Source organism: Corvus brachyrhynchos, unplaced genomic scaffold (genome assembly GCF_000691975.1).
Source record: "Corvus brachyrhynchos isolate BGI_N302 unplaced genomic scaffold, ASM69197v1 scaffold633, whole genome shotgun sequence".
NCBI lineage: Eukaryota > Metazoa > Chordata > Aves > Passeriformes > Corvidae > Corvus > Corvus brachyrhynchos.
In genome coordinates this window covers 2,523,930-2,542,845 of record NW_008237435.1, presented here as the reverse complement: position 1 = coordinate 2,542,845, position 18,916 = coordinate 2,523,930, and the positions used below count along the sequence as shown (strand labels likewise).

At 39.7% G+C, this 18,916-nt stretch overlaps 1 protein-coding gene across 3 annotated transcripts in view; it reads right to left on the bottom strand.

Moving 5' to 3' along the window:
- The window catches only part of NCOA2 (nuclear receptor coactivator 2), a 180,607-nt gene that overhangs the window by 110,998 nt on the left and 50,693 nt on the right, over window positions 1-18,916 (bottom strand). For all 3 annotated transcript variants that reach the window (XR_001861071.1, XR_001861072.1, XM_017731233.1), the window contains exon 2: window positions 10,152-10,396. The gene's annotated coding sequence lies outside the window, so the exon portion shown is untranslated. The remainder of the gene's footprint in view (window positions 1-10,151; window positions 10,397-18,916) is intronic.

Below are 18,916 nucleotides of genomic sequence, written 5' to 3'. Positions count from 1 at the left end.
CAGGTAATAAAATCTGTTCACATACAAAATGCTAATAGTTATGAAGTCAAATCATTTACTAAGAGACAGAATAAAAATTACCCTAAATAAATAAATCAAGATGTAGATTTTAAGGCAACACCAGTCTGCCATCTCAGCTCTTTGGTACAGCAAAGACCATAGGACTTAGCAGCTCTTACAGCAAAGATCAAGACCTTAGATGTGCAAGCACATCTCTTTAGAATGCTATACATGAAGTCTTATATTACTTCCATAAACTGATCAGTTTAAGTCAACGAGATGTTTGGAAAACAGAAAAAGTTACAGATAACATTTCATTTCTCATAGAGAAATAAATAAAAACCAAAGTAAAACAGGAATCAATATTTTAAAGGAATGAAAGAGGTTTATCTAACTCGGAAACATGCTGGCATATGCCAGGCATTAGCTATTAGATATTAGACAAAATTCTATACAACGAGATGTTTATTATACATATTCAATACATAAATACCGAAAAATAAATAAACTGTGTGCACATATATACACAGCATTCAGACATCTGTTAACAGGACTGATAACACCTATGATCCAGGCCAGGAACAAGTGAATAGTCTTTCGCCCAGGGGAAAGCAAGATGGATGCTGTTACAGGAAACCTACTCCACTCAGCTATCAGCAGCAAAATGAACAGTGGAAAAAGCCCAGTATAAAAGAAGAAACAAAGGCAACAGAACTGACTCTTAAGAACACAAAGGGGAAGGCTGAAGGTACCCAAACGTATCTACAACATGTCTCAACACAGGGAAATTTTTCACCTTGGCAGAAAAGTCTGATCTAGAGCAGAGCTCAAACAACTGGAGCAACAACTCATCAGGAGATAAAAAGACTGAAGTGAAGTTGAGAATTTGGGAAACCTGACTCGAACCCCAATGTGATCCAGTAGCATGGAAGTGCTAGAAAGCCACTCAAGTGTTTTTATGTAAGTTTGTACATCTTTTCTAATTTTCCTACAATGCAAAAAGTGATTTTAGAAAGTTTGCAACTGAGCATGAATTTATATTACTCTTTATATTACTGGGGTAATTTGGAGAGTTCAACACCAATCTTGGTAATGAGGTTAGTTGAATCATGTGGGCCCCATTCCTGTTTTTTTTTCCTGCTAAGGAGAAACCATCTGCTCCCAGCAAAGAGATCTTTCATGCTGGAGCCAGAAACTTTACAGGAACCTGATGAGGCTCGGGAATTTACAAGTACCAGGATTTTATGTAGGTCCACAGAGCAGTATCATGAGGGATCTGTGGTGCAGAATTTTTTCTTTCAGTTTTACTTAAGAACAACAATTCTGCTATACAATTAGAGACCAGGCCAATTGCAGTAACTCCTTACAACAATGCATATATTTCCGTTTGACTGTATTGGAATTAAGCGAGCCAGATTATTTGTATAAATACACATACACAAAAGCAACAAGTTTCTTCTACCATCAGCTGAGTGAATGATAGTAAATTGAGATCTTAAAGATACCACCCAATTTGCACATGATTTTTCTACTTTTTCATTTTCACCTGAACCATTTTCATTAGTACAAGAGCCTAATGATTTCCTACGTGTGAAAATTCTTAAAACAATGAATCTGAAAAAATACAAAAGTTTAAAAAATTATAAATCATATAAAAATCTAAATCTTCATTTAGTATTTAACCATTATGATGATAAAAACACACAACCAAGTGTGGAGAAAATTGTTAGAAGCACTTGCTTTAGGTGATCTGCACAGATTAAAAAGGTATTCCATGCTCTCATGTAATGGATATGCTTATTATCTCAGAATAATAAAAATTTGATAGACTACCACTGCATGACAATGAAGAGTACACATACAACTTTATACATTTTATTAATATTATTATTATTGTTTTATATATATACAGAGCTTTCCATCTTCCCATATTCTTTTCGAGTTTAATAGTTACAGTCTCAAAATAATCTTGCAGTTCTCCTAGAAGGCAATATAAAACAGTAATATCAAAATCCACTCAAAAATTAGTATTTGACTTCTCAAATGGCAATTAGAAGTTTGAATTTGAATTACTTCATATGCAAATAAGGTGCTTTTTATATGGTATAGGAGCTTGTAATTGATAAGGGCATTTTTAATGAAGTGTTTTAAAGGATGTGGTTTTCTATTAAAAGAGGTCACTTACTACAAGGAGTTGGCAATTCTGTTTCAGTGGTGGGATGCAGAACCTCCCACCAGCTAATTCTCAGAGACTTCACTTCCTAGTCCCTGGGGTAGTCACCAACCTGGCCAGCCTGCACATGCCACAAGTAGCCATCCTAGAAATATTATCAAGATGTTATCATGGAAAGAAAGCCAAACCACAGGAGAAGGGAGACTCCTCCAGTCCCTCAGAGCCAGCCCTCTAAACTGGATTGTGGCAAGCCTCCAACACAGTCCAGTTGCTGGGCAGCATTTGCTGCAGCAAAGCTGCTCTCCATCTCCTTTGGTAAAAAGCAGAGCAGATGGAAATTTCCTGTAGGCTGGTCTTGGCCCAGAGACCACTGTTTGGACGATACTCCTCCACGAATAAGAGCAATCCATTCATTGCAACAAACTGACTGGCCCTACTGTCCTCTTTTACAACACAGCTCGGTCCAATCCCTTCAGTCAGTGATAAAACACAGCGCAATTTCATCGCCTGTGTCTGGGTAGGAACTAAGCCATGAAGGAAAATACGGCCATGTCACGCTAAGCAAAGAAACACATGAGTAACTCTGGCAAGCACCTAAGATAAGGCTTTTCTGAATGACTGAAGGTAATGTTATATTGATGTTATGATAAATTATTACCTACAGACACAGAGCAAGCAGACACAGCAGCAGAAGCTGTGCAACCATCCTCTTCAGAGTGGCAGCTGTATGTTCTTAACACCATTGGAAGATAAGAATAGAAAATAAATCCTTTATACAGTTAAAAATGTTATGAACCTGTTGTTTCCTCAAAGGTTCCAAATTTTACTTGGAATGAAAGAAACACTTCAATATATGTAACAACCATGGATTTTCTACAAAATTCAAAGGATTTCTCACTTTCTTTGGTCTTCCCTTGTCTGTCCAGCTACATCATAGCTAAAACACTAGGGAGCTCAAAGCAGAACTCTGTCCTGATTTCTGTTCCCTTTGGAATCACTGGTGTACGTATCTTGTTTGTTACACAGAGGCTGTTAAGACTGCTTTTCAAAACTCCATTCAAGCATGAGTCAAGGTTCTGGTCATTGATGTAGCTTTTCTGGTTGTTCCAGTGACAACAAAATGAGTTTGCCAGCTATTCCTGATGAAATGAAAACCTTGGGACAGGATGAAATAGTCCTTTAAAGGAAAAAAGACAAAAGGTGGTCACTATGAATTTATGATATTCCACTATTCATCTGATAGTTGAAGAAGAAAGCTAGGAAAGGGAAGGGAAATGTTCTATATTATGTTTAGAACAGAGAAGTCTTTGTTGAGCTTTGCCTAAAGTTTTCTCACAGGGCTTTGCAAAATGCAGTGCCACCTACCACATGAAGAAAAGGTTCACTCTCAGTCATCATATGCAGCCAGTGTTGCAGCTCCATTTCCTGCAGTGCTTCCCTACAGAAAACCTCCTGGGTGAGCAAACTTTCCCTGGAAAGGCTCCTCAATGGCCCTTTCCAGCAAGCAGATTATATAGGGAATATTCAGTAGGTATTTTCTGTTCAAGTGCATGATATCAGCAGAGACAGAGTGCGACAAGCCTTGCCTGGATGAAAAGTTAGGGCTCTCCTCAAAGGCTCCCCAGGCAACCTAAAGCATATTTAAACCGACCCAAGAGTGTACAGGAACAGAAGAGGAACTCTTTCTTATCCTTTTGTTCTCATGCTTTTCTGTCACACTAAGTGCATGAGTAGAGTCAAAGGCAGGACGGGTGAATTAACTCAGAAAAAAGCTGTCCAAAAAAGCTGAGCAATCAGTCCTCAAAAAATTAATGATAAAAGACTTTGAATAAAGCCAATTTGTAATGGAATGTAAGAAGGGAAGTCCCTAAAGAGAAGAACTGTCTACCAGCTCTGCAGCAGGTTTTGCTGCCCCATGCAGTTTACCATGGCAAGACGCCAACTTGGCAAGACTCACTCTTCTCCAAGGAGCCTGGCAGGGTGCCAGCCACACTCACAGGTCTCATTGCTGCTGCCAAGCTCAAGGGGCAACTGAAGACCCTCTTCTGTGAATCTGCAGATCTGGTTATGACTGGGGATATTTGTGTTTCAAAATGTTCTTAACCAAGTCAAGCTCCCTCTGTGTTTATACAGTGACTGAACAGGCGAAACAGAATACTTAACCCAGCTAGAGAAATGAGCCACAGATTGTTAATTATATGGCTATTTGCACTTTGACTGGAAGAGGAAGTAAGCTGGTTATAACTACTTTGGGCTTTACTCCTGTAACTGCATTGAAACCACATTTATGACAGCTGAAACTATGCAATTTTATATAAACGTAGGCACTTCCTGTTTTTGAAACAAGCCATGGTCTGCTTGCCCTTACCTCACAGTAACGTCACTGGAACCAGAATGTATTAAATGTGCTCAGTTTTACTGACTTTATGATCTCATTTTGCTAATTATCTTTAAATGTGTAGATAAAATGCATATTTTGGACTACTGCTGACAAGCATATCTATTCCTAGAACCTAGCTGTACTCTTTAGGCATTAGGAGACACATGTTTTTCATGCATGAGACTGAAATGCCCAGCTATCACTACATTGTGCTCAGTCCCTGGTGAGTGGTCATGGTCACTCTCAGATGAGGAGGCAGGTGCGTCACACTCCCCTGGCAGGCAGGCTGCATTCTGAACTACACATGCAGGGAGACCTAACTTTTTCCATTCAATATGCAGTACTTCAAGTAATTTGTAATAGCAGCATTATTATTTTACACAGTGTAGTGTGCATTCTTCATTGTGGCAAGTATATGTTTAATTTTATGGACACACTGAGTGTGGGGAGTAACCATGGCCTTACTGGCATAAATTGAAGAAAATCACAATTTGAGGAGAAGATAATTTTGCAAATATTATTTAACAACCCTAATAGGCAGGAGCATGTTTCCTCTCCTTTTTCTCTCATTTTTCTTATTTATGTTAATTGGAACTCACAAACCAAACTTCTGCAATGAGCACAATTACGTAAATCAGCACTCTTGCTTTTCCAGTACAGTCATTTTCCTACAAGATTACAGAAGGAAGACTGATCCTACTGTTCAACTGGAAAGCAAATGGATATCCAGTAATTCCTGATGATAAAATGTGATAATTCTTACCAAAAACCCACACACCCCCCACTTAATTTACAGTGTATTCCTTCAGATTTAGTTCAGGACATACTGCTTGAGAGTCAGGTATCCCTATAAATCCAAGATATTTACAGCCAAGATAGCCAAAATCCTTAACAAAGAGAAAGGGCAGCATTTCCACCACCTTTGTTTTGCTCTCCAAGACCACATTCTCTTATTTCAGACAATTAGACCCCACCCTTTAGCTTTAAGAACTCACCAGCTTCACAGGGCTAACAGAGTGAACAATTACAGACCTCTTAGACTCACACTGTAAGAAGATTAAATAAAAATTCAGTTTAAAAGTCCTAGTGCAAAAACCTTCAACTAGAGGAAACACTAAAGCTAAAATTTCAAATTCAATTACACCTGATTGATTGATTTCTCTCAACTTTAAAAGTAAAGACAGTACACAGTCAAGCTCAGGCATTTCTTGAAAACACTTCCCTTGGTTGCCTTCTCATTCAAGGCATGGTTTTGAAAGCAACTTACAACTACAAGAGGCTGGTCCTGCCATTCCTCTCTTCCAGGCCATCTTCAGCGGAGACATTTGTCCAACGGAAGTTCGAAGATGTCAAGAGCCAGCCAAGTGACTCAACCAAAAATGCAGCGAGCTGACCTCTGGTTTGGCTCCCTGAGCCAGCTCAGCCCAGAGCTGTGGCTGCAGCGGTGCTGGCACAAGGGAGAGGGAGTGACACCTCAGCACAGAGGGGGGAAGGCCACACTCTGGAAGGCCTTTCTTGGTTGCCTTCTCATTCAAGGCATGGTTTTGAAAGCAACTTACAACTACAAGAGGCTGGTCCTGCCATTCCTCTCTTCCAGGCCATCTTCAGCGGAGACATTTGTCCAACGGAAGTTCGAAGATGTCAAGAGCCAGCCAAGTGACTCAACCAAAAATGCAGCGAGCTGACCTCTGGTTTGGCTCCCTGAGCCAGCTCAGCCCAGAGCTGTGGCTGCAGCGGTGCTGGCACAAGGGAGAGGGAGTGACACCTCAGCACAGAGGGTGCAAGCCACACTTCTGGAAGCCCTTACACCAACACTAACTGCCATGATGCCACATTTGTGGCATCTCCACAAACACTGGCCCCACGTTCAGCCCCTAACCTCCAAACAAGAGAGGACACAAAAATCCAATTCATGGTATCCATCTAGAGCTGCCCAGATTAAAGAGACTCACTGAACTACAGAGTCTCCACTCATCTTCTGACTTTTGTTTTGACTGAAGCCTACTGTTTCTACATAGAAGTGCTCAAGTCCAGATCTTTTCAAACTTATTTCCCAAAGTAATGTGAGCATTTCTAATAAGGAAAAGAAAAAAAGGACTTAATGAAGGCAACCCAGATTAGCTAAATGACACATCATAATGGAACAATTCTGCTGTTAAAGACCATGCAGATGTTACGACGGAGGCAAAGAAAGCCTTTCTTTAGCTACAGCACAGCTGCTGCATACAACTTCAAAAAGACTTGGCACAGGATTTCAGCCACAAAACTTTCCCCTCACTTCATTTCATGAACATCAACTGCAGCTTCAGTGAGCTGCACCAAGGACAAAACCGACACATGGGGAGTTTGCAACATAGCAGCAGTGGGGCAGCTTTTTGCACTGCCAGTCCTCACACGCACACTCAGAAAACTTGACTATATATCTCCACTCCTCCTCAGCCCAGCAATCCCTCAAAAGCAATGACATCCCATGCTGCTGTCCCTCCTATTTATACCACCATTATCTTCTACTTTAAAGAAGACAAACAAATCACTACATACTTAACAAATATTAAAGCTTAAAAACCAGCTGTAATAAACAGATCATTTCCTTTACTTTTTAGGCAACATTAGAAGGTATTATCAACTTCCATTCATATCCCTCATACACTAAGCTACTCTGAATAGACACGCTGACCACGAAGTTGAAAATGTCATAGCTTACAATCACATTGAATGCACATGCTTAATGCCAGTCTTGTATTTTCCCTGTAATATATGTACCACAAAGAAAGTATATATTCACTGTCTAAATTCAAAGTCCAGCTTTCCCCTTCAAATATGTCAAAGTCTTACAGCCATTTATAGGTAGTACATAGGAAGAACTTGCATTGATTTTATAATATTTAACAGTAAAGCACACAGAAATTAACATGATCTGCATTACATTTGTGATTTCCTTTCAGTGATGGTAGTGTTAGGAGATGTACATGAGAATTTAAACTGCTTTAAGACGCATGTATGTGTATGAGATTAAATTAAAACATTTCTGACTCATGGGAGCAAAATCTTGGAAAAACTGTATTTAATTTTCCCCTTTTTTCTTCTCTTATTATTCATATTACATCAGCTTGTTGACTCTATGACATTCTTAGGCATCTACCATATAGAAGTCATAAACTGCTTTGTCACCTACGATACTTTTCCCACAACTGCAAAGCTACAAAGAATTAGTCCAAATGAGAAAACAGCAGTAGGAGCAACTAAAATACTATTAATATTTAAACTTCATAAGTAAAACAGACTAGAAAAAAAATGCAGAAATAAAGAAATAGAAATGCACTGGAAGAGGATTTTTTCTAAAAACTGCTCAACTACTTCACCACCGAGAACTTGATACAAAGCTGGAAACCCACAACTTTAAAGACTATTAGTAATATTGATTAAAAACAGTGAAGAAAACTCATTAAACCAAAGGCAAATCTTGAAATACTAGAAACATGAACCACAGTATTACTGTATTCATAAAAACAAAACATTTCAACATGACCTACTTTAATAATAGTAAAAAAAGTAAAGAATATGGGCTCTAATCCTGACTCTACTGATCTTATAAAACACCATCTACTTTTCAGAATTAGCAACAGACTCATGAAATTGAACCAATTTGTTCAACAGATGTTTCAGCTGACTCAGGGAAATTTTACTTTTCTATTGTAGAAATAGAGTGAGCTGAGTAAAATTCCACTCTTATTAGCAGCAATCGAAATATATTAGCTCATAATTAGCTGCCATTTCCATTCCCTCTTTCTTTGACATAACAGAAAACATTTTCCACACCGGATTAGCTGTGACACTGAAATAAAAGTAGGCGCATTGATGAAAACAAGTCAGCCTCCTCCTCTCCCCTCCCGCCCCTGTTTTATGGGATACGCAGGAACGGCAGAGTTTTTATTTTCCTTGGCGTTCCTCTCTCACATTAGCTGATAATCTCCCCGTGTAGCTGTGCCAGTGCCTGCCCTGCAGGCCCACAACACCCCTGCTGTTCCAGTCCCGTGCTTTCCTCCAGTGGGCTCCGCGAATGGTGCGATCCTTTCATAATGTGTGCTATTGCATCAGTCTAATTGCAACATAATTCTCAATGCTCTAGGTAAAGCAAATAATTTAATTTTTAACTTCTGCTCATAAAATGCAGACTGCTTCCCTGCTGCCCCCACCACCTTTTTTTGTTTATTTTCAAAGATTTAAAGAAAGACTTGCACACTGCATAGCAGTAGTCAAACAAAAATACCTCATGTTTTCTTAGAAAGCAGCACTTAAAAATATTGCTCAACACCTAAAGCATTAGTGCAGCCTTTCACAGAGCTGTATGTAGTAGATCCCCTGTGAGCAGGCTGGAAGGGGAATGTACATTCTTATTCTGTGTATTTAATATAATATTAAGCCATTATAAAAGCTTCATAGTTTTTTACTCTCTCTCTTGCTCTCTTCCCTGCAATAGGGAGTAACAGCTTATCTGGCAAACACACTCACTATGTTTCTAGGCACTGAAGACTTGGTTAATTCATAAAATCTGATCTAATGTTAGATATTTTGCATTTAGGTTAGCTAAGTTGAAACAATATTTAGCTTAACCATGCCTTGGCCAAAATTCTCTGTTATCTACTGATTACAGCAGCATTGTAGCTAGCTATGGACATCACACTGGGAAAATACAAATCCCATGCCTGGGGAAATGCAGATGAAATTCTGACTCCAAGCCATTCTGATAGTGAGCATTACCAACACCGTCTACTTAGTATCTGATACAATAACCAGGCACAAGAGTCATGTGCCTGCAATGAATGATGAATTTACATGTAATTTTGATTTTATGCACATATATTATCCGAGCTGACATCACCAAAAAATGCTGTGCTTCTTGCACCCCAAATCATCTGCATGATACAAATGTCTACACTAAAACTAATCTCTAGATGCAAGCACTCAAAGGAGGAAATACCAGAAGCTAAGTTTCAGAAAACCTAAATGTTGCCGTTGTTCGCTTTTGTGGCATGGTATACGTCGCAGTTATGTCATACCATTTCCACAGCACCTCTGCACCGTTCAAAAAATTACAAAATTACCACTAATCAAAACAATAATCTGTTTAACTCTTGGCATTTGGAGCATGGTCCAATACCTGATTTACTGCACACTACTCAAACTTTTTTTGGAAGACAGAGCAAGTGATTTCTTTGTGAATTCAATGGTGCAGCTGAGTGCTCCATCAACATAATGGTTAGTCCTACCCTTACTCTGTTACTCCTAACTTAGAATAACTGTGTTATTCCTAGCTTCCTAACTAAAGCAGTGACAGCTTTAAGGTCAAAATGATTCTCCAGTTCTGAAGACAACTTTGTCTCCAGTTTGGCATAACTCAGACCTAATTTTTTCACAGCACTTAGCATTACATTGTGCTTTATATAGCACTTTCAAACCTCAGTCCCCACTGCCTCACCCCCAGTTACCAGTGGTCCCTACTTTTCCAAGTAAGATCCAAAGATCTCAAGTCATCCATAAGAAAGCAAGACAGAAAGTTAGCAAAGACATGAGAAAAGCTAGGATTGAGCAACTTACCTAGCATCACCTAGGAAGTCTGCAGCACAGCCAGGAAGGGAGTCCCGCTCGCCAGGGCAGCATGCAGCTGCACAGAGCACCAGAATGGCTCCTGCCTTCTGCAATCCCCTGCCTCGTCCACCACGTACGTCCTGACTTCTGCTGGAAGTGAGGCAGGGGTACTCCAGAGAACAGTCTTCTCCAATGCATCAACCAGATTCATTCCCAGAGCAAGTCCATCCTGTGCATGGAACGGAGCAGGGGTCCTGTGGGGAAAAAAACCAGCACATCAGCATGTGATTCAATACAATTAAATTGAGGAGCTTCCTCACAAGGGGCCTAACAAAAGAGATTTGCAAAGATAAGCTCAGTTTTGGCAATCCTTGACTTGGACACTGCCACACAAGAAAAATGTTTGCATTCACCACTTCTAGAAATAAGAAATTCAGACATCAGACATTACCAAGCTGACACCTACAAAAAACAGCAGTTGGGTTGAAATCTTTAGATGTATCATGCAGCTTTTGTGGGAAAGTAATAGTAAATTGGTTGCAAATGTGAAATGATTCTCTGCATGGAAATTAGCCATAGGTGATGATTGAAAACATTCTCAAGGAGCTTCTACTGAAATCAAAGACTGTTTACTTAATATTCAAGATCTCTGGACCTTCCAGGACAAACTTCTCTGCCTGTTTTCCTCAAGCCATATCCTCTGGCCCATGTTGATTCAAGCCCTGGTCCTTCTTCATTCCTCCCTTCAGCACCCCTGCCAAGTGTCTCCTTACTCTGCTCCCCAAGGGTTTTCATCTCTCCCAGCTCAGTCACTTCCAGGCTTGGCTAGCAGTGCCACACCGTCCCCTTGACTCCCCCTTCTTCCTTCATTCCCTAATATTAACTCTCACTCTCCTGCCGGGTCTGCCTCCCCTGTTCACAGTCTAGGGCATTTTGGGGCCAGGACCACACTAGGGTCCCACACATCTCATTGTCCCATGGGTTTGCTTCTGGCTCTCAGGCACCAGGCTACAAATCCAGCCTCTCCCTCCTGTTCCAGGCCACACAGCTCTCACATGTCCAAGACACCACGCAAGATCTGTCATTTCTTAAAAAAGTTACAGTTTGTTTCAATCTGAGAATTTTGCAGTGCTGACAAAGCCATGACTCGAAATCTGCTCTTCTTCCCCAGTGCCCATCACTAGCGCTTCCCACACTCTAATTCCTAGTCTCTGTTTCAAAGGGAGTGACACCGAGCATTTCCAAAAAAAGATTAGGTTTCTCTGTGTGGTTTGTTTGTGTGTTTTTTTAAAATCTACAATGAGAAACAGCTTTTTCCACACATGCTCACAGATAGCTAAATTATTTTGGCAGCAAAAAGAAATTAAGCTGGAGGCAACTGCTCAGCCCCAAAGGGTAACATTTTGTAAAGTTATAAAAAACTCCAAGGAGCATCCTATACTGGGAAGCACCAGGCAGCCTTCCTTACTGCAGCTCCTGGCACTTTCAGCCCTTAACAGCTTAACTCATTCAGCTCACTGAAACAAGAACTGTGCAAATCTTAACATCTGAGTGGTCAAACTGAGGAGGAGAAGCTGTGGGTGGACAATGCTGGAGTGAACCCCATGCCATGCAAGCCTTGACCACTTCTGTTGCATGCCTACAAGCAATGTACAAACAGCATCATCAGACGGCACATAGTCCAGCCGGCATTTCTTTGGATGCTTTCATCCTAGAGGTACCAATGACTGCCTGAAAAGCTAAACCTGCTCAAAAAATACTTCTAGGCCATGAAGACCTGAAGTAAAAATGGGTTAGCTTCATTCCTGATGAAGGTCACACACAGCTAATAGAGATAATTTAAGCAAATCCATTTTACTTTACATTTGCAGTAAATTAGGAGCAGCCCTGTATCAGTTACAAAGGGGAGGGATAACTTCACACAATACTATTGCTAAATGCCACTGCCTGGAGTGGGAATAGTCGTCTTAAATGAAATTCCAGGAAACTTCTTCTTTCCTTTTCTCTATTTAGCTACTTAGTTATTTATTTCAGTATGATAAACAAATGCAGCATGCTGTCAAGTAACATACAAAGGAAAGAATATATATAAAAGAAAAAGGAAAACCTCTCAAAACAGATAACATTCTTCTAGAGCAAAGTCCAATTTACAGATTTTTATACTGAGCTCTTAAGAGCAAACAGGGCAACAATTTCCCGATGGCTCTTGTAAATATTCTGTACAAATAAGGTCCAGAAGAGGAGACCAGGAAAAGATAAAAACATTCACATGCTCACAGACATATGCTAATTATGACATGGATTAAATGCATTATGACATTTATTTTTCAATAAGAAATAATTATTTCTGAGGAATGACTAGCCATTCCTATGAGATCATATTTAGTCTAGAGACATTTGATGCACCTAACTCTTAACAACTATGGCAAAAGAAGTATGGCACCTACATGCACACTCCTAGAACAATTATGTTAATTCTTATGAAAATAAACTGAGAAGCTTCAACATCAGTGTGTAAAACAAAAAGAGCATTAAAAGTTCACTTCCATTTTCCAAAATTTCTGATAAATAATTTTATTATATTTTGAATTCAATTTAGCAATGAAACGGGCTATCAAGCATTTATATTAGCTATATGTATTTTTTTTAAAGACTGAATAATTATCTGACCACTAGTTACAATTCAGATGAAAAATATAATTAGGTTGAATGAAACTTCAGTACTTCAATGTACAATCATGGAAACTAAACAAAACTTCTTGCTTAAAAAATGAGAGCAGAATTTCATGCACTATTTCATTTGGCAGAGTGTAACACATTTGCTGTCAGCAAAGGACTTTTTTCAGTGAAGAAAAAGGAAAGCATCGCAATTCATACAGCATTGCCCAAGTGATTAGAAGTATCAGCCACTGGTAGTTGTCTCTCAACTGTAAGCAACTGCAATGGATTTTGTTCCTATGGACTACTATATTGTGTTCCTAAAAACTCATCTGAAATCCAGCAGACCTCCAAAAAAGCTATGTGTTTGTTTAACATAAGCTAACCTAATTATTTTGTCATCAAAATCAATACTTATGGGCTAAAACACTACTTCAAGTAGGAGAGCTTTAATGTAAAACAAATCATAAAACACTGATAATGGATATGCTTGAAAAGGCTCTAGGATTGCATGTATTTATATAAGATTTGTGAATATATAAACACTTGGTTATACACGTCAAGAAAAAGGTGAGGCTCAGTGCAGTGAACTTAACATCTGAAGACTAAGCTTCTAGAACAGTGTATTCCTACAAGGACTAAAGACAGCTGGCTGAAGTGTATCAAATACCTTCCCTAATAGCAAAGACTCATCCAAGACCATAAATTCATTGTTTCCATTTTTTCTATTTTTTAAGTAGTTTCCAGCATTTTTGAAATACAATATTCCCTGAAAACCTTCAACAGCTTTTTATTGATAATACCATTATCACAAAAGCTTTTTATTGATAATACCATTATCACAAAAGCCACATTACAATGCAAACAGCGTGTTTGCTATGATCAACAACACTGGCATCATTTGGTGAGGGATTCTTCTCTATATGAATAAAACAAATTCTGCTATTAAGTCTGTTAGGGAAGCTGTTCTTTAAGTCATCATAAGGAACATAATTTCCTACAATACTAGAACTTTCAATCATCAAAAATCCCCAAATCATGACTCCTTTTTAATTTCAAGAAATATCTCAAAGAATTCCATACTCCTATATAACTATAAAATCCTACATACTAGCACCAACACAGAAACTACTTCATGCATTGATCAACATGTATAGTGTAGTTTACTCTTTCATTTCAATCTGTTCAAATAACATGACACAATGACTTCAGTATAAAACATTATGGTTCTTATGCAAATTAACAGATTCCCAACATTAAGGTTACTGCTCCGCTGTTACATTGCACACAGCTGCTCACAGCTTGCCTTCACACTGAAAAGTAGATTAAAACGGAATAATAAACTTCTACCTGTATTCCATTGATTTTATTGACTTGGGGCATATTATTAAAAAAAAAAGTGAGTTACTGATACTGACATCAGCACATATAGCTTCCAACTACTGTGGCACTGCATCCCCTAGTTTTGTGTGCAACTATCATATGAAACAAAGCCCTTGCCTTTGGTGCCATGGTTAGAGAAAAAAGGGCTGGAGTTTCTAACACTGTTTAATTCCATACCACCACCCATGTCATGGCAGGGGCATGGTTCCAGTACGAGGAAGCTGAGGCTGGAAGCAGAAGCCATCTTTTGCCAGGCTCCAGGGAGGGTGTGTGCAGCTTTCGGGGCCAGCTTGGTGGACCTTGTCCCTTTCTGCCACTTGTCCCTTCCCCTTTCCTCTGAACCACAGCATTTCTGGTTTGGTGCTGAAAGACAGTGCCAGCAAGCCCAAGACGCTGCTCCAAGAAAAAAGAAAATGGAGCCCACTGGAGCCGTGTGGACCCCAAGCCACAGCCATGGTGAGCACAGCAGCTGCTGGAGCTCCAGCTGGAGCCCCAGATGTGGCCACAACCACCGAGCGCTCCAGTCCCACTCCCACAGTCAGGCCAAGAGGAAGCCTCCCCTAACCTGTTTCAAGGCCCTATCACATCCCACCAGGTTTTCTCTTGTTTTTCCACTGTTTTCCAGCTGGGGGGGGAAGTTAGGCCGGGAGCATCCCTGACACACTGCCTTTGTTTTCCCATACACCACATGGCTCAGCGTGGGGCCAGTCGCCATCCTGCCTTTGTCTGGGAAACCACACTGGGCACTGTCTTCAGGAAGTGTTTTGGTTTGTCCAGTGGTAAATACCCTTCTGTGGGTAAAATACTCACTTTATTACATTATTTTATTAACATTGCTGTGGTTATTGCAATTTTTCAGTAAATTGTGATTCCATCTTACAGCCTCTCCTAGTGTTTCCTCCACTATCAGAACGGAGCAGGGAAAAGGGGGCAGCTTGAGTAGCTTTAATTTTCCCACTGGGTTTTAAACTGGTGCACTTGGAAACCAAGTCAAGCACAATAAGCACCCACAACACCAACCCTCTACTGTTAACCCCAGCCCTAGCACTACTGCGAGTTCAAGGTATTTCAGTTTCAGTCAAATACTCTTAAGGTCAAATGACTTTTCCATTCTTTAGCCATTATTGAGGGAAACATCAAATGCCAAGAGAGTCAATGTGTCATAGCTTTGTGGACATCAGCTCATGCCCCCTGAGACTTTTTCTTGGGATCTGCAGCAATTTCCAGCACCTCAAGCACTGTTCTGACTGACTAAAAGCTTGGTTATGTCATAGGCACTTCTTTGAGACCAACATTTAAGCTCACCTCACTTCACATACTCTACAAGAGAATTTGTTTTCCTTAGTCTATGAACAACAGCGCCAAAATAGCTACAAAGCAAATATAAAGAAGTATATAGTAGTATGTAATTCATATGCTATCTACTAAAATAAATCTACTTACAGTCTGTTGTTTTCAAAACAATACACCTGAGTCTCAGATTTGTGAATATCAGAAGTTATATACTAATGTGTCATTTAACTTATTTTTAAGTAAATCAGAGTTACAAAAGCAAAACTGAGTAACAGAACAGATACAAGGATATCTTGCATAGAAAGCTAACAAAAAGTCCTTAGAATAAATGCACATACACCTGTAGTATTCTCTGGCCACTGAGGTGGCTCTTAGGATATATCTCAGTGAAGGTGACTCCTGGCACACATTTCGCTTTGGTACTGTACCAAAGCATACCTTTTAAAGGTATCTCTCTCTTATTACTGTGGCTTGGAGCAGAAATACACTGTGACCATTTATTTTTGTGAGCAAAACCCCATTTTTGCTACAGGGCTTTATGACTATTATAAAACTACGGTTTAGTTTTCACCAAGGTAATTTTCAGAAATTCAAAACTACATTATATAATTCATACATTTTCCAGAGACAGAAGGAAGTTCTCCACAGAACAGAGAATAAAAAATAGGAGAACTGAGAAATATTATTGCTCCTAAACATATAAAAATCCATGTTATGCATAGGCTCCTTAACAAAATAATGAACGTTAAACTCTGTTAAACTCTATTATACTGTTTGCACCTAATTTATTAAATTCTTTGAATAAAATGTCCTTTTTTACAATACCTTGCTATTCCAACAGTGTGCTTAGCTACAGAAATTGTAGGTTTTGAGCCTCAAATCCATGATGAGAAGGAGCAGAGAATATTTTCTAACAGATACTGTGTAAGGAAATGTGAGTTTGGTGCCTCAGTGCTTGACAACTCTGATTTAATATGCTGATTTCTCCTTTACTGCCTGGGCTACATTTGTAAAACTTAATAATCTCCTTTTGAGATCTCTTATTTGAACCCACAAATCGTTCCTCTCATGGAAAACACCCCAACCACCATCACATTATTCTCAAAAGAAATGCTCAGAGTGTGGTGTCACACCAGAGCACTGAGCCAACCTAACAGCTAACTATTAAAAAGTTCCTTGCTCCTGTCCCTTTCCTTGCATTCATCCTATGCTGCTCAGTTTATCCTGCCATGCCAAACCTTCTCAGTCACTTGTTGATGCTTCTCCCCTGTGCACAGATTAACTCTTGCTAGCCCAAAGACTAGGAATCAGGCATGTTCACTGCCAGGTGAGTACATTTGATTAAGCTAGACTAGCCCTCTGAAACCTGATGACTATTGCCATCTCCTGTCTCTTTCCTACTGTGGTTGAAGAATCTCTGAATACTCCAAACAGCGGTTTCCAACCTGTAATGCATGGTTGATAGCTTCAATAACTGTTCTATAGCTGATCTGGCAAAACTGTATCATACACCAGAATTATAAATGCCTAAATTTCACAAAGTTATAGCAGTAGCCAGTGAGAAAATTTAGTAATGGGAAAACATCCTCAAAAAATTAGGGAAGCACTTTGCAGTAAAGTTTGTCTGTCCCGGGTCCTTGCACAAGAACTGAAGAAAGCTCTCAGTGCATTAATCTGCCCCACTCCTAATCTATGATTTCAGTGGCACTTCTCTCACCTTCAGCCAGTGTGGCTGGATACCAGGGACACCTCACACTTACCACACTTTGAACTGAACAGTGCAGCAGTTACAGAAGTTTTTGTAACTTTTTCAGCAAAGAGGGAAGAAAACTCAACACAACTTAAGTATTTTGGTTCAAATTGTGCTGCCTGACTTGACTTTATTTTTAATTTCTTGCCAAGCATGGGGTTTTTTTGCCCCTTTAAGCCAAGTCACCATTAACTCACTATGAAACCCACGGAAAGGAACAGCTTCTCTATCACAATATCCCCAAATGTGAAATGGTTTTAATACTTCCCTCCAGTGACAGTTACAACATGGAAACAGAAAGTTATTATATATTACTCCTATGAATTTCTGAGTCACAGAAAAATGTACAGCATTTAAATACAAATTTTAAATGAGAGAAATCTACTCAATTTACTAAAAATTATACTGTGCATATGCATTTATGTAGATATACACACATTACATATAAAAATATAAAACATACATAACACATATATATCATTTCTAATTTCTAAAAATACTGCCCCAAAAATGCTACTCAATTCTTTTAAAAATCAAACCAGTTCCACTGTTACGACTAAATTTGGTGAGTCATTTTCTTCTTTTGTTCCAGGATTTTTTTGCAGATATCCCCTGAAATAAGGAAACTGCTTTTGTTCCTGCTTTTTTTTTAAAATGCATCTCTCAAAAGAGAGAGAATATTTTAATTGTTCCAGGTGTTCATTAAGTGCAAATAGGATCAAGTGGAAAAGCTGCTATACCTACAGCTCAGTGCAACTGCAGTCCCCAGCTTTCACCAAGTCAAAGTAATGTTCTCATGCAAGGTAGGGTGCAAACAAATTCTGACTACACTTAAATTAAAGGAGGTAAAGAGAGCTTCACGCTTTGCTACGATGATTGGTCACGCTCACTGCACCTATTCAGAGCACCCTGAACACCCCCATGCCACGTTCCTTCCTCCTCTGTTTCACAGACTATTGACCCACCTCATCCACTGCTTGAATCACATGAGCACTACTCCTCCCTTCAGCCCCTGTTTGGGAAGCTAAGGGCCATTACTATGATTGCTACCTGACTGGTTTGTAACCAGGCAGGCCAGTTTTACTGCTATCTTAATGACTGCAAATGAGACAACTGAATTTTCCAGTTTTATGAGTAGCCATTTCAGCAGGGAACATGTGGAAACACTGGTGCACACGCCTGTCCACGGCCCTGCAGACTCCCAGCTCTTGCACCACATTGGTGGCTGGAACCACTGCACATGCACAGGGCATCTGAGCATGCAAACCAACCACCTTTAGATGCAAACTATTTTTTTCCTTTAAAAAGTGCCCAGATGGCATGCCTAACTCTATTTCTCCTCTTGCATGACAGCAGGACAGTCAGATTCCCATTTCTATTGACAGACTGCAAAAGGTTTAGTAAACCATTCTTTGGTAACACCAGGGCTTCCTGCCTCACATTCCTTCCACTTCCTCTTTCACCCCACTTCCCATACACCCCAAATCCTCATTCCCATCTATATTCCTCCTGTTCATGAGCTAGGTCTTTCAGAGTGCCAACTTTTTGAGCTGCACTAGGAGGATGGGCAGAGAAGGAGTTGGGGATATTATGCTGGAAGGTGTTAACAGCCACCATCAAATGGTTCTTCCATCTCCAGGCAATTACAGAGCTGGGCCTGCTAACCAGATGCAAGGGGCACCCTATTTCC